Genomic DNA, 12,231 nt, shown 5'->3' on the forward strand with positions numbered 1-12,231 from the left:
TTTAAATTCAATACTGTGGTGTGGAAACTGAATTCTTCTGGAAAGCTAAATTTTCCTCATTCCCAGCCATCTTGTGAAAAAAGTGCATGATTGAACCATTGAGAAATTAAAAGAGAAAACTAATATTGTAACAAGTTGATGGCAGTAAAGGCATTTCATTTACAACTTAGAGGGTTATGAAAGTCCTTATAGCAAGGTTTTACAGATGTGTACCAACAAATTTGACAGAAGTGGCAATTCTGCCAGTGGAGGCTAGGCAAAACTCTGAAGATTTCCAAAATTTAGGAGAAAGCAAAAATAAACAGCTTTTTGTTTCTCTTCCATGACTTTGTCTGTGCCTATGTGGCTCATGGAGAAGGGGTGTAGGGATGTGTGCTAATATGCTTGAGGCCTCCACGTAGGGTTGTCAACCCACCGGGATTGGTCTGGAGTTTCCAGGAATTGAAGGTCAATCTCCAGGACTCTGCTATGTGCAACCCTGGAGAAAAATCATCAGGGCTTTTAAAAAAATGTTTTTCTTTGTCATTTTCTTTGAACATTTTTCTTTTCCAGATATAAAAAGTATTGAAAGTGGGGTAAAAGACTCTTTGGCTGATAGTCAAGCATCATCCAATTTGGTAATAAGTCTTTTTGCTTTCTAATTGGTGTAGGAAGGCAATGCATCACAAGGATGTATTTTTTAGGAACATAGGAACAGGAGTTGGCCATTCAGCCTGTCAAGCCTGCTCCACCATTCAATTAGATCATGCTGAACATCTACCTCAACACTGCTTTCCCACGCTATCTCCATATCCCTGATGTCATTAGTCTCCAGAAATCTATCAATTTCTGTTTTGAATATGCTCAATGATTGAACTTCCACAGCCCTCTCGGGTAGAGAATTCCAAGAATTCACCACTCTCTGAGTGAAGAAGTTCCTCCTCATCTCAGTTTTAAATGGCCTACCCCTTATTCTGAGAGTATGTCCCTTGGCTCACCATCCAGGGGGAACATCTTATCTACATCCATCCTGTCACACGCTGTAAAAATTTTGTAAGCCTCAATGAGGTCACCCCTCATTCTTCGAAACTCCAGGGAATACAGACCCAGTCTCCTCAATCTCTTCTCATAAGACAATTCCACCATCCCAGGGATTAACCTAGTGAAACTCTGTTGCAGTCTCTCTATGGCAAGTATATCTGTCCTTAGATAAGGGGCCCAAAACGGTGCATAATACTCCAGGTGAGGTCTCACCAAGGCTCTATACAACTGGAGCAAGACATCTTTACTCCTGTATTCACATCTCCTTGCGATGAAGGCCAACATACTATTTGCCTTCCTAATTGCTTGCTGCAGCTGCATGCTAGCTTTCAGTGACTTGTGAACAAGGACACCCAGGTCCCTTTGAACATCACCACTTCCCAACATCTCACCATTTAAGAAATATTCTGCCTTTCTTTTTTTTCTATCAATGTGAATAACATCACACTTATTCACATTATATTCTATCTGCCATGTTCTAGCCCATTCACTTAGCCTGTCCAAGTTCTCTTGAAGCCTCCTTACATCCTCCTCACAACTTATGTTCCCATCCAGTTTGGTGTCATCAGCAAATTTGGAAATATTACAATTGGTCCCCACATCCAAATCATTTATATAGATTGTGAACAGCTGTTCTAGCACTGATCCCTGTAGTACCCACTAGTAACAGCCTGCCCTCCAGAGAATGGTTAATTTATTCCTACTCTCTGCTTTCTGTCTGTTAACCTGTTCTCAATCCATACCAGTATATTTCCCCCAATCCCATGCACTCTAATTTTATTTACTAACCTCCTGTGTGGGACCTTTCCTTTTCACAAACCTAAAGAAGTTTTTACAGTTTGCCTTTATGTTCTTCGCGTGTTTGCATTCATATTATCTTTTCCCTTTCTTTATCAGTTTCTTAGTCCTCCTTTACTGGGTTCTAAATTGCTCCCAATCCTCAGGCTTACCAGTTTTTTCTGGCATTCTTATAAGCCACTTCCTTTGATCCAATGCAATCTTTAAATTATTTTATTAACTACAGTTGATTTACCTTTCCCTTTGTGTGCCTTTACAGCAGTTATTAATTAGCCCTTTTTCAAAACAGAACACTAAATCTAAAATAGCCCAATCCCTAGCTGGCTCCTCAACGTACTGCTCCGGAAACCCATCTTGTACACAATCCTGGAATTTCTCCTCCAGAGCATTAGTGCTGATTTGGTTAACCCAGTCTATGTGTAAATTGAAGTCACCCTTTATTACTCTATTACCCACATTACATACATCTCTAATTTTCTGATTTATACCATGCCCAACATTAGCACTACAGTTTGGTGGCCTATAAACAACTCCTACCAATATTTGCTGCCCCTTGCTGCTTCTTACCTCCATCCAAACTGATTCTACATCTTGATCCTTTGATCTAAGATCCTCTCTTACTAATGTACTGATCTCTGATGTGTTGGCCAACTAATAGCTGGAGTGTGGGGGTAAGTCATGTGATGAAATCCCCATGAATACATTTAATCACAGTTGGCAACCCTATTTCTGCAAATGGTGGGCATCACAGAAACTGGAATGTATGGTTGATGCAGATGGAAACATTACTATTTCAATTGTTTAGGTTTCTAATGGTTTAAACTCTTTTGAGTTATCAACAGTCACAGATTGCAACTCTTTCAAGTACAATCACAGTTCTTGGTTTCCAGGAGTGGGACATGAACCCACAACCCTCTGATTCAAAGGCGAGGGTGCTATGAACTGAGCCACAGCTGACACCTTTAAGGTTGTATTAGTTGTGCACACTCTAAAAAAGGGACTTTTTTTACTGCTTTTTTACTGGTTAACTGGTCCATTCACCATGGCAACACCTCAACCAACCAGAGTCCACTTGCCAACCAATTAGCACTCTCCTGAAGTATAAATTGTTGTTCCCTTTACATTTGGTATTCTTGTCAATGTCCTGATGAGTGCAAGGCAAAAAGCTTTTACATATCTCTTTTTTCAGCAATAGTGCTTTTTTGTTTAATGACATTGGGACAAGCTAGTGTCTCCTTATTGAAAGAAGCAAAAACAATATGAAGTTGAATCATATTGGACACGAAACTCTGTTTCTCTCTCCACAGATGCTGCCAGGCCTGCTGAGTTTTTCCAACACTTTCTGTTTTTATTAAAAACGAAGTGCTCATTTGGGAAGGGTTTGAGACACACACACTGGACTACCCATCTCCCCCCAGCTGCTCACTTTCCCCACCAACCTGGATTTACCCTCCGCAGGTAACTCCACTGTGATGGACAGCCCTGTGGACCAATCACTCTGGGGTTCTCGCCGGGCGATTGGTGAATTCGGGGGTTCGCTCTCCAATGAGCGGCGTTGGGAGGCGGGACTCCCTGTCCCGGCTTGGCCCCCGGGGGTAGCGCACGGAGCAGCATCTGGATCTCGGCGGCTCCCGGTGCGGTGTCTTCCCTTTCCCCCTGTGGACTGGCAGCGGGCTGCAGACAACGCCGAGCAAAGTTGTAAGTAGCCGGGCTCCCGCTGCCTCCTTTTTTTAAACTCTCAGCCTGAGGGCGGGTGTCGGCAGCCTTGGGGTCTGTCACCTCTGCGGAGGGTCTCTGTGCTGAGTCGGAGTGAGGCAAGGAAGGAGCTGGGGATGGAGGGACCCCCTAAAGGGACGTGATGAAGAGCGCGGGATCCAGCCAGGTTTGAAGAGAAGCTCCGTGTGTGTTTGTGTCTCTGTAACTCTTGCCTCAAACTGCTGGGAAAAAGGCCAGTCCCCAACTTCCAAAATACTCTGGAATACTTTTGAGTTTAGTTGCTCACAAAAGTCGAGGCTCCCCGCCCCCCTCGGCCCACCCCCCCGTGTCAGAAATGAGTGCATAAGGCGCCTGTGATCAGTATCTTGTCTGCCACGTATAGCAGATCAAAGTGGATTTTTCTCACCCTGAACTAAAAACAAAACATTCTGAGGTTAAAACTTTTTAAAATGTAAATTGAAAAACAAAATCTGGATGTTGAGCAATAATCTGGATCAAGAATCTTCACTCAGACTTGGGTTCCATTCAATCTTTCTTCTTCTCACCCTGTTTTTTTTTTAAACAAGAATTCTTACAAATTTTATATCAAGTGTTTTCATCAATAGTTTGTTTTTGCTACTTTGGGATCTGTGAAGGAGGTGCCAGCTACACCTTTTGTTTTCAGCCTCGTTTGCTTTTCTTGCGGCCACCAATGTAATTATTGGGTATTTAAATGTAGTGAGTTAAGCTTGTGATTAGAGAGGAAATGGTTGAGATTCCTTTGCGGCTGATTCTCAACTACCAGTTCAAAGCCATCAGTCACAGGACAAGGAGAACTGAGGGCCGGTCCTGGCATTTGCCTGCCAATGGGGCATTAACTCTTAACTGTGTGTGTGGTGCTTTGTGTTGAATTTAAGCAGTCCTCTCTAGGGAAACGAATAGTTGTCGGTAGATTGTAGTATTTGAATTTGGGAAGACAAGTGAGGCAGGCCAGACCATTACTCAGCTTTTTAAGTGATGCTGTTTTTGAATGGTAGCCTCTCAGAATTCTTAAGAGTTACTGTGCTTAGAAAATTGTTTTAACATAAAGTGAGGTAGCACCTTATTGTGTCCAACAGTCTCATTTTCCTGTGTAAATTGCTACTGTGTAAACTGCTGTCGGATGTTTTGCAGAGGGATGTTTTGTTTAATGGTACTAATGGGGAGAGTGTGGGTTGTGATATAACTCAGCATTGCCATTACTCAAAGAGAACCAGCCATTGCTTAATGGAGATAGTGAAATACTATTTGTTTTGTGGGGAGGAGATGTATTTTGTATTGTTGGAGAAGCAGTTATAGTTCGATGTCAGAGTTAACAATCCATTCAACGGCTTCAGCTGACATCATGTGAATGGTCGAGATGCTACCAGGAATGGATTTCAAGGCAAGAGTTCAGTATGTGAGCAACGGTCTGACTTGGATGGCCACAGTCATGGTTTCAATTGTTCCCCATCTTCCGCTTGTGGAGCAAGTGGCCACATTTTCCTTGGGCCGTCTAGATGACAAGCTGGGATGAAAAGGGGATAAATAGGTAACAAATGGCATTAGTGGATTGGACTCTTGTCTTGAAGACAGGAGATCATGGGTTTGCATCCCACATTGAAGCTTAAGTGCACAATTTGGCTTCAGTACCTGTGAGGGGCTGCTTTATTATCAGAGGTGATGTGCTTCAGATGAGATGTTAAGTTGAAGTTCTGTCTGTTAAAGATCTTGTGCACTATCCAAACATTCTCATTTTTGAACAGAGAAGTTGAGTTCCCTGGCTAACTTAACTCCCTGAATCACTGTTCTCAAATTAACCAGTTGTTCAGCAATTAGCCTGGAGGGAACCTTGCATAGGGTTGCCAACTTGGTTGGACATAACCTGTTAAGGTTCCACCACATGACCTGCCTCTAACTACCCCCACCCCCCCCATGCCCGTATTAACAGTGCCAATCCCGTACCAGTTTGCAAAGCGAGCAGGTTCTTCATTACCTGATTTGATGAGTCAAACTGCAGTTTTACTCTATGTCCAGTGTTTTTGTAACTAATAAACAAAAATGTTCAAAGGAAATGGAAAAAGAAAACGAACATTTCTATTAATGGTCCTGTCATTTACTTTTCCCCTGGGTTTCTTGCTGCGGCTCAGGCGATTGATGTTTAAATCCTGGGGACCTGCATGGAATTCTAGAGTGTTGGCAACCCTAATGATTAGCAACCTGGAGTTTGCTTCAAAATAAGTTTTAAATGTGAAGTATTTGGGGGTGCCTTAAAAGTTGTGGTAAAGAATTATGTAAATATGATTTTAAAAATAAATCAGAGAGGAGGTTTGATCATAATCTTGGTTAAAATGAAAGCAAAATACTGCGGATGCTGGAAATCTGAAATAAAAACAAAAAATGCTGGAAAAAGTCAGCAGGTCTGGCAGCAACCGTGGAGAGAGAAACAGAGTTAATGTTTCGAGTCCTGTATGACTCTTCAGAGCTAAAGAGAAGTAGAAATGTGATGATATTCTGTTTAAGAGGGGGTGGAGCAGAATAGAAGGTCAGGGATAGGTGGGAGCTAAGAGTTTGACAAAGATGTCATGGACACAAGACAAAGGGAGTGTTAATGGCAGTGGTAAAGAATAAAGAAGATGCTGAGAGTTGCATAAAGGTAAGAGGGAGCAAAATGTGTTAATAGCAGAACAAGGGTCACCGCTCTGTGAAAGCACAACACAGAAACCAGTAACAGCTGGCTTTGGGGGGGATGGGGGGAGGTTGGGGAAAAAGGATAGTCTCCTTTACACTGGGGAGACTAAATGCAGGCTGGGTGACCACTATGTGGAACACCTTCGCTCAGACCGCAAGCATGACCCAGACCTTCCTGTTGCTTGCCATTTCAACACACCATCTTGCTCTCAATGCCCACATGTCTGTCCTTGGCCTGCTGCAATGTTCCAGTGAAGCCCAATGCAAACTGGAGGAACAGCACCTCATCTTCTGATTAGGCACTTTACAGCCTTCCGGACTTAACATCGAGTTCAACAACTTCAGACCATGAACTCTCTCCTCCATCCCCACCCCTTTTTTAATCCAATTTGTTTTTTTTTATTTTAATTTTACTTATTTATTTACTCATTTTTAAAATCCTTTTTCCCTAATCTCCCCCCCACCCCCCCCAACCCCCTTACAGGGCCATCTGTTACTGGTTTCTATGTTGTGCTTTCACAGAGCGCTGACCCTTGTTCTGCTATTAGCACATTCTGTTCTTATTTTTATGCCACTCTCAGCACTATCACACTTCACCGCTCTCTTTAACACTCCCTTTGTTCTGTGTCCATGACGTCTTTGTTACTCTCCTTAGCTCCCACCTATCTCTGACCTTCTATCTTGCTCCATCCCCTTTAAAACAGTATAAAATCCATCATATATCTGCTTCTCTTCATCCCTGAAGAGTCATATGGACTCGAAACGTTAACTCTGTTTCTCTTTCCACAGATGCTGCCAGACCTGCTGAGTTTTTCCAGCATTTTTAGTTTTTATTCTTGTTTAAGATTAATGTGATAGTGATAACTATAGTTTTTCCATGTATCTAAAACGTTCTTGCATAACTCAATTCTTGCATAGCTGCATTCTTGCAGTTGACAAGTGATCTCATATTCTGTTTGGCCTAACCTGGTGTTCAGCAACAATGTGCATTTATATCAGTAGCAGATGCTTTGACAAGTGGCACTCGAACCTGGGCAAGAGTGAGGGGAGGGGAGATGATTAGGACTTAGTGCATTAAGGGATATGAAGAGCTGAGTTACAGACAAGTTGGTGTATGTGAAGGAGTGACGAACTTTGGAGGAATATAGAGGTGCTGAAAGTGTTTGACTGTGGAAGGGTGGGGTAGGTGTGGAGTAGGTGATGTGTGGAAGGTGAGATGAAGGGCAGCCTCTGCAATGATTTGGGGTTGGTTCAGCTCAACTGAGCAGCAAGGGAAGAGGATGGAGTCAGCAGCTAGTGTTTTGCAGGGGTCAAAACAATGACTCAATCTTGTCCTGGTATTCAGTTGGAGGATATTGTAGCTCATCCTGACTGAACATCATGTTGGCTTTCTGACAGCACAGCTCTGATTATGGGGTTGAAATAGGTCGCTAAGGCTGTGAACTGTTAGGTTCAGTCTGAGTGAACAATTTGTAAGCGGGATGAAATTGGGAAATTGGTGCAAAGTCTCCAGCAACAATCAGTGTTAAACTACAGGAAGTAATTGTCGCTTCACAAATTGATGGTTGACATGTGCAGAATCTAAGATGGGGGAAGAGTTTGATTTGGGTATCACACACTATATGGAAGCTGCCCCTGTACTTATGGATGTTGTTGAGTGACAGTGCAGAGTTTAGGAAGTGAAGAAGGGTCAGGACTTTTGGGGACACCCTGGAGGTCACTCTGTGGATTTGGCAACAGGTATTTTTTTATGTTGGGGCATGTCAAGAGTAGCATATTGTGAGGCTGTGGCATGGAGACCACAGGTAAAGGCTGTAGAGGGGACTGATGTGGCCAATTGCTGCAGATGCTATGTATTGCAGTTTCAATCACACAGCATGTTTCTAAGTGAGAAAGTTGCTTCTTTTTGTATATTTTTAAAAAGTCACCCTTTGCATTATTGGTGGGGGGAGTCGTGGAGGAATTGAGATTGACCCACCTCAGTAATTAATCAACTACTTGCCCTAGTCGAATGCACACCATGAGGGTGCGGGTGCCTGTACTAGTTGGGAAACCTGTGGCCCTGGCAGATTACACCCTTTTTTAACTGTGCATCATAAAATGATGCAAATTAGGCTCAGTAACAGGTTTCAACAATTTATTCTCATTTTAATGACATTGACAGACTGGTTTGGTTTACAAAGTTTTTTTTAAATTCTTTGCCGTCACATGCACCTACCCTTGTGAGGGTTTCTTATGGACCATTTGGCTTTGTCCATTGAAACAAAGTACACATTTAAAAAAAAAACTGAGGAAGTCCTTTTGAAATGTAGTTAGTGTTACAGGGAAATTCAGCAGCCAAATTGCACAGAGTTAGATCCCACATACAATAAAAAGATATATAGCCAATCTGTGCTAGTAGGACAAATATTCAGCAAGACGCCTTTGCTCCTCTTTGAATAGTGCAATGGAATCTTTTACATGCACGTGAGAGGGTAAATCGTTCCTTGGTTTATCATCTCATCTGAAAGGTGACCCCTCTGACAGTGCAGCACTCCCTCAGCCTAAATTGTGTGTTCAACCTCTGGAGTGGGGTTTGAATCCTTAACCTCCTTGCTCAAAGTGCTGCCATGTTACTTTTGCTTGATTAAAAAAAAAGCTTAAAATACCAAAGTGATCTGACCTGTTTTCCACACAAGCTACGTCATATGTGCCTAGCATTGAAGACTTGGGGTCAATCCTTTTTTTTCATTTGTCCATGGGATGTAGGAGTCAGTGGCTAGAGCAGCCCATCCCTAATTGCCCTTGTTAAAAGGGCATTTTTAAGAGTCAACCACATTACTGTGGGTCTGGAGTTATATGTAGGCCAGACCAGGTAAGGAAAGCAGATTTCCTTCTCTAAAGGACATTAGTGAACTAGATGGTTTTTTTTATGACAACCAACAATGGTTTCATGGTCATCATTAGACTTTTATCCACCATCTGCTGTGGTGGGATTCGAACCCAAGTCCCCAGATTATTACCCCAGATTCCTGGATTACCAGTCCAGCAACAATGCCACTACGCCACTGCCTATGTACATTTGTTTCTAAGTATTTATAGAACTCAGTTGTTGCTTGGTCCTCATGTGCTGCGTGCAAACTGAATTAATCATTTCTTTTAATCTTACACATTGTGGATGGCTCCAGTTTGTTTTTGAAAAGCCTTTCTATCCTGTAACAATTTAGATGGCATTAAATATGTACAGTTGGATCCGGTGCATTGTTGTACAATAATGCTCCTTTGTTAATTAGATGCTTGGTGTCTGGTGTGGCTGCAATTCTATGTGCTACTTACTAATATTCTGAATTGTAGGGCGGATCTGCATTGCATTCTGTTGGGTCTGATGTACTCGGTGTATTCTAATTTTCTGAAATATCAGTTTGGTCTGTTACAAGGGATGATTTACGCACTGTCCCAGGTCTGTGGAAATAACAAGAAGTTCAGTCCCGTTGTCCTTTGATGTTTTACCTAATAATGGTGCTGTTAATTAAATGTTTTCAACTTGACTATTCGCATTGGGCTGTATTAAAGTATTTCAAGTCATGCTTAATTTGCTTATTTATAGCTGTTGTTTGTGAGTTTCACAGTTTTGATAAAAGAGAAGTTTGAATTATGTCCACTCTGCCTGATACGAAATAAGTACTTTATGAAACAGTTGTTACTCTGAATTTGTTGTGTGCTGTACACTTCCAGTTGACTAGTTTAGCTGCTGTGTTAGACAGAGGGATGAAAGGGGACCTTTGTTTAAATATACGTAGCAGTTAATCTGTAACTCTATACATTTACTTCAATTTGCTGCACTTCAAGCAGGACTGTTTCTAAGAAGCAGCTACCTCTTTATCATCCTCCAATTAGACTGCAAATTATACATGTTCTATTGGACATACATTTTGTAAAATGTATAAATTATGCATGTTTGATCTTCTGTGACCTAACTGTGGTTTAAATTTTAAACTTGCAATTTTGAGCAGTGACTAATATTGTGTTCAGGCTACACCCTCCTCACTTTTCTGGGATGGCTTTTGGGTTGGTGTGGCAAATGTTCAGACTGCTAGCAAACAACTGTGTGTGTTTTTTCATCTCGCGCTGCTCCGATAGAAAAACTTCTCAAGGTATTTGACAGGCGGGTAATCGAAACAAAATGGGCACAGGGCCAAAAGTGGAGATTTACAGAGGAGCGGCCAATAATTTGGCAAAAGAGAGAGATTTTATGCAGGGCTTTAAGGGAGGAGAAGTTGAAGGAGAGGCAGAGGGAATTCCAGCGTGTGGTGGCTTGGGGGCTGAAAGCATGGCCACTGATGGTGAATGAAATGAGGAGAGATGCACGAGGCCATAGTCAGAGGAATGGAGAGTTCTAGAGATTACTGTGAGAGGAAGCAACTAAGATAGGAAGGGATTGAGGTCATGAAGAGCAGGAATGGGAATTCAAGATTTTAGATGTTGAGGGACTGGGTGACGTTTTAGATCAATGAGAATGAATGATAAGTGGACTTGGTGTGGGGGAAGATACAGACTGTAAACATATTTTCATACATACGAGCACGCAAATTAGGAGCAGAAGTAGGTCATTCAGCCCCTACAGCCTGCTCCACCATTCAATAAGTAACCTGACTTTGGCCTCAACTCCACATTCTCCCTACCCCCGATAACCTTTGACTCCTTGTTAGTCAAGAATCTATCTACCTCTGCCTTAAAAAATATTCATTGACCCTGCCTCCACGGCCTTCTGGGGAAGAGAGTTCCAAAGATTCATGACCATCAGAGAGAAAATTTCTCCTCATCTCTGTCTTAAATGGGAGACCTCTTATTTTTAAACTGCAGAACACTGGATGCATTGAAGTTTAGAGGGTGGAGGATGGGAGACTGGCTAGGAAAGTATAGGAACTGTCGAATTACGAGGTGACAAATGTATGAATGAGGGTTGCAGCTAATATTATACTGGTGAAAGTAGGCAGTCTTTGTGATGAAGAAATGAGATGAGCCGTTCAATTTAAGGTCAAGTTCAACGCTGAAGTTGTGAACCACCTTATACCAAATTATAAGCAATTTGGATTGTCCAGTGAACTCCAGGTGGCATGGTTGAAATTTCTGCAGTCGATGTCTGACCAAATGATGACGTTCTCCCAATTCTTTTTTAAAATGTTGCCCTGTGCTTGCGTCGTGCGGATGAGAAGGTTCCAGATCCAAACTCCCCATTGACCTGACCCTAGCCCTGATGGCTGTGATTGGCCTCAACCTGCATGATTGTTGCGGCAGGGAAAGGCATCAGCTATCTTCTTCCTGGACAGTACACATTTTGTTATCACCAGAGAACAGGTTTAACTGGGAGAGCTCTGTGGTCAACAAAAGAAAGACTTCCAACTGAGGATGCCCAACAGCACTTTACAACTAATGAAGTAGTTTTGAAGTGTCGTCACGGTTCTAGTATAGGAAACGTGGCAGCCAATTTGTGCACAGTAGGATCCCACAAACAAATGAAATAAATGATCAGATAATCGGTTTTAGTAATGTTGGTTGTGGGATAAACATTGGCAAGGACTGGAGAACCCACACCCCTGCTCTTCTTATAGGAGCATGAGATCTTTTAAGGTCCGCCTGAGGGGGCAGACAGAACCTTAGTTTAATGTCTCATCCAAAAGACTCAGTACTGCAGCACTCCCTCAGTACTGCATTCCAGTGTTAAGCTAGGTTTTATGCTTCAGACTCTGAATTGGGACTTGACCCACATCCTGCTGACTTGGAGGTGTGAATGCTACCATTGAATCACAGCTAACACCTAAATGTCCCTAAAATGGGTCACTGGGACTTCCTGGATTTGAGGAACTGTTGGCCACATTTTGAAAATAACTGTACAAATATTTGAACAAAACAGATGCTCTTCTTCAAAAATTGGCTGGCAACTTCCTCTGGTTTAACATACTACAGATGAATTTTGGAACGTTTGAATTAAGTTAAACTTGGAATAAGATTCTGACTGCAGCTATTTTT

General features: G+C 42.3%; 1 protein-coding gene across 2 annotated transcripts in view; it reads left to right on the forward strand.

Moving 5' to 3' along the window:
• Window positions 1–3,381: 3,381 nt before the first annotated feature.
• The window catches only part of LOC144683851 (plastin-3-like), a 127,426-nt gene continuing 118,576 nt past the window's right edge, over window positions 3,382–12,231 (forward strand). The window contains exon 1 of one of the 2 annotated variants that reach the window (XM_078547355.1): window positions 3,382–3,516. The gene's annotated coding sequence lies outside the window, so the exon portion shown is untranslated. Of the gene's footprint in view, window positions 3,517–3,553; window positions 3,701–12,231 lie in introns of those variants that run through there. The other variant, XM_078547356.1, reaches the window with a different exon arrangement.

This window comes from Cetorhinus maximus, chromosome 8, assembly GCF_964194155.1.
Source record: "Cetorhinus maximus chromosome 8, sCetMax3.hap1.1, whole genome shotgun sequence".
Taxonomy (NCBI): Eukaryota; Metazoa; Chordata; class Chondrichthyes; order Lamniformes; family Cetorhinidae; genus Cetorhinus; species Cetorhinus maximus.